Here is a 4,415-nt window from a genome sequence, read left to right as displayed (position 1 = left end):
GACACACTCAGATGCCATGGAAGTGTCTGCTTTGCTCCTCAGAGGAGAATCATTGTGTTACTTGTGAATCCGCTACATGAAGCTGTTATCAGTTTATAAGAATCTTCAGAAAGTGTCGCCTGAAACCTTAGGATTTTCTTACTGGAAATTTTACAGTCACACTGGTGGCTGCTAAGAGCCGAATAAAGCTGGGCCCATCCATTCAATATTCTCGTTCTTGGAACTGAGGGTTTTGGGGTTTTGCTTTTCCTTCTAATCTGCGGCCACTTTTTGACACCAGTGCAGCCGAGGCCGCTCCTGTTTATGAGCGGCACCGCGTCCGTAGTTGGCACAGGTACAGGCTAATTTTCATAGCCTAAGGGAGGCAGATGTCATCGCTGGGGACAGCGGAGCTGGCTCGTGCTTGGAGGCCATCTAGCCCCGCTCCGTCGAAAATTTTACAAACGGGACAAAGGATTAGAGTTGGCAACTGACAAAACTATTCAAGGAGAAATTCAGTCTGGATCATACTAGTTCACACTGACCACTGCAGCGGCCGACTCAGCAGCGGCCCCAACTCTCATCTACGACTGGCTACATGATTTACGGGTCCCCGTGCAAACTGTAAATGTGTCACCTCTCGTTCAACAATTATTCAGACTTTGAAGACGGTGACGGCAGAGCATGAAACCAAGCGAGCGTGGGGGGCAGGCCCAGGCTGCACCCACGAAGCCAGACCCGACTCCCAGTCTCTTCCACAGGGTGTGAGCGGAAGCCACATCCTGTCCTAAGACTAGAATGTGTGACCTTGCGCTAAACCAATTCCTATGTCACATGGCCCCGGCCACCCTGATTGGTTCAGGGGTGAGCGTGTGACCCACATCGGAGTGGGCGCTCTGTCGGCACGATTCACGGGGCTTGTTCCGGGAAGCTCTGCCCTCCTGATGTGGACCATGGAGCACGTAGTCCAGTTGCTCTGGCAGCCTTCTTGTGACCATGAGGAGAGGCTGTCGGCAGGAAGGCAAGCACACCGCACACAGCAGAGCTGAGCTAGGAGCGGAGATCGCCGGGCTCTGACGGTACCTGCGTAGCCCTGTGGCAAACGTCCCCATCACACAGTCCAGTACGTTTGCGTCTAAACCATGTCGAGTCGGGTCTTTTGTCACTTCCAGCCAAAAGCATCCCCTCCGGTGTAAGTTCTCACAGATCGTTACGAGTACACATTTTCCACAACCTTTTCGTGGATGGCAATTTGGCGATGTCAATTAATATTTAAAATGTTTGGCCATTTGCCCCATGAGCTCTACTTCTAGGAAGGAATGTATCCTGCGGAAACCCTCACCCAATTACTCAGGGACATAATTTTTTAATGTTCTTTGCAGCATGATTTGTAATAGTGAAAAATTAGAAACAACCAAATTTCCATCAACACAGGACTGGTTAAATAAACGATGGCCATTTCATCGTTTGGAACGACAGAGAAAAGCTGGAAAGAAAGTACTTCCCCAGAAAGGTAGCCACGGTTTCCTGTTAAAAAAGCGAGCTCTACGAGAATGGCTTGGTTTGCTCTCGATTTTGTAAAGTAAGTAAACAGTAAGATGCTATAGAGCGAAAAGCCGCTTGAAATTTGGGGGAATTAAATGGAGGGGCTCTGACTTTCAGAGAACATATAAAAATGCAGATGCTGCAGAAATCTAATGAGGATGTATTGCTTTCACGCAGGGGGGAAAAAAGGAGAAGGCATTTTGAATTCCAAAGTGCATCATTTGTCTTGAGCTCTTCGGCCATTAGTAACTTTGTGACACTGGTATTAAGTAAGCACTTTGGAGACCTGTATCTGCCTCTCCTAACCAGCAGCTTTTCATGCAGGTGCTCCCCTGGGGGAGGACTGGTTCCAGAACGTTCGAGAATGCGTGTGATGGCCATCCGGGCGCTGGGGGTTCCCACTCGCTGCTGCTGTCAGCAGGCCAGGAGAGGCTGACTTCCTGTCTCAGGAGACACCGGTGAGTTGGGGAACCACCCTCCTTGCTCGCTTTCACGGGGTCACCATGCTATGTTTTGCGCGTGGCTGATAGCTGAGAACTGAATGTCTGTAAGACACAGGGGGCGCCCCTACCACCCTCCGCTCTCAAGCCCTCAGCTCCCAGTGAAGGAGGAGGTATTTACGGAGCAGCTAGTGTGGTCCAAGGCCCGAGGAAGCAGCACGAAATGAGCGGGTCACGACCTGTCCTTGGGAGCCTGGTGGAGGAGAGAGGTGTCAGGCGCGTTGCAGAGAGATGCGGAGCGCGTGGCCACGTGCGCAAGGCTGATGCAGCTGTCAGGGCCACAGAGGCCTCCGGAAGGTGTGAGGTTTCAGGTGAAGCCTGAGACAGCATGAGAGCTGCCAGGGAGACGCGTGGCCTATGTGGAGGCCCCGAGCAGGAACGGGAGTGGGACTGGAGGAGCCGCAGGGACCCAGTGGGTCTCAGCGTGGAGCCAGGGGCAGGGGGAGGCGAGCTGGGGGTGATGCGCAGCAGGTCGGGCCTTACAGACTGCCGGACATTGTGCATTTCCCGTAAAGAAAATGTAAAGCCACCGGGCGGATCCAGCCAGGACCCAGCCTGGTATTTGCACTACCAGGGTCACCTCCGGCTGCAGTGGTGCTGCTGGGTGGCGGGGGACAGCCCGGTCTGGGAACAGCCCCTAGGAGCGGCCTGGCAAAGCCACGGGGGGCTGGGAGGGGCGCTCTGCAGGCCGGGGCTGGGCAAAGCAGTCCTTGGTGCAGGGTCAGCTGGTGGAAACCCCCGGCCCGGCAGTGGCCTGCCTGGGCTGTCCCGGCCCCTCTCCCCACCCCCACTGCTGTGCTCGAAGCTGGGCAATCCTTTGCAATGTCCCACCACTTACTTATGCACTGTCAACCCCGTGCCAGAGGAAGCTGTGGCAAGCCCTTCCAGTGCCCTACACACCCTCTGACACCCCGTTTGATACATGGCGAGAGACGGTGCCGAACGACCCCGCCAGCGAGGGCAGCGGACAGAAGGGATGCGGGGTCAGCTACAGAACCCACCGCCCCTGCGCAAGGTCAAAGTGTCGGCCTTTGTTCCGAAGGCACCATGACTCTCGAGGCCGTGCAGCAGAGCGTTCGGCACAGCCCAGGGCCCCACAGTGCCAGCTTAGGCGACCCTGGGGTCACGCAGCACGCAGCTCCTGGCTCACTGCCCGGGTCAGCCAGCGGTGCAGTCTGCAGCCCCGTGGGGTACCAGGTGAGAGCACACTCACCCCGATAGTCAGGCAGAGGCGTGATGAGGGCGTAATGCGGGTCCACGTGGCTCATGCGCGTGGCTTGCCCAGGCGTACCTACGGCCGGGAGCAGTCGGGGCCGTTGAAAGTGAGCCTCGTCCATCTTTTCAAGAGCTTAAAGTCTATGGAAATGACGTCCTTTAATGCAAGTAGTGGCTGCGATAGTGGCTTCAAGGCCACCTAGAGACTGTCAGGCCACCTAGAGACTGCACGTGCACAAGCCATCGCTCCCGCTTTTTTTTTTTTTTTTAGGCAAGGCGACGCTCGGTTGACCTCACAGATTGCAAGGACCTCGTCAGTTTACAATCTCTTATTTTTTTTATTTCTTATGCCTACAGCACCTGGTCTTCCTAGGTGGTCTCCCATCCAAGGACTAACCAGGCCCGACTCTGCTTAGCTTCTGAGATCAGACAGGCTCGGGCTTGTTCAGGGTGCCATGGGCGCAGACTCTCCCCGCTTTAAAGCACTGGATGACCGCATAAAGGCATGCCCTGCCTTTGCTTTTAATTTTCATTTTTAAAATCATCTCTGTTCACAGTGACTGCCCTCCAGGGACTATGTCTCCAACGAGACAGCACAGGCTGGAGTTTTAAGGCCACGATGCTCGGTTGGACGGGGTTGCTGTTCTTACTGCCGTTGCTTTTTTTCTGGGAGTGCCCTGCTTACGGAGGTCGGCAGGGTTGGAGCCATCTGCCCCAACCCTTTTTCGCCCGTGGCCCTGTTCTGTTTTGAATTCTTGTTTTGAGTGTTAGTGTGTGATTTCACATAACACAAGGTTTTAGGATTGTATATGGAATGTTATAGCAGGAACCCCTGTGTCTGAATCTGGGGAACCCCCAAAGGGATTAGGCGGCACCCACGCGCGCTGTCCTCGCCTGTCTGCACGGGCCGCAGCTCGGTCCGGGCGGCTGTCCCTGCGTCACAGTGCCGCCTGCCCTTCCAGCGAGGAGACACGAGGGCAGGCGAGGGCAGGCGCGGAGCGCGAGAGGCTGGGAAGAGGCGCGTGGCCAAGGTCCCCGCTGCCCTTCTGAGAGCTGCGCCAGGAGGAATCCAGGCGGGCCGGCGGGAGACGGTGACAAGCGGGGAAGTGCCTCCAGGGAGCGGGGAGGGCCGCGCCTTCAGACATCAAACTCTGATCGATGTAGCAACAAACCACC

General features: G+C 55.6%; 1 pseudogene; it reads right to left on the bottom strand.

Annotated features, from left to right (window-relative positions):
- Positions 1–3,587: 3,587 nt before the first annotated feature.
- On the bottom strand, positions 3,588–3,706 carry LOC120604226 (uncharacterized; annotated as a pseudogene).
- Between the last annotated feature and the right edge of the window lie 709 nt (positions 3,707–4,415).

The sequence above is a fragment of the Pteropus medius genome, unplaced genomic scaffold, assembly GCF_902729225.1.
Source record: "Pteropus medius unplaced genomic scaffold, Ma_sr-lr_union100, whole genome shotgun sequence".
Classification (NCBI taxonomy): Eukaryota; Metazoa; Chordata; class Mammalia; order Chiroptera; family Pteropodidae; genus Pteropus; species Pteropus medius.
This window is presented reverse-complemented; position numbering and strand designations above follow the sequence as displayed.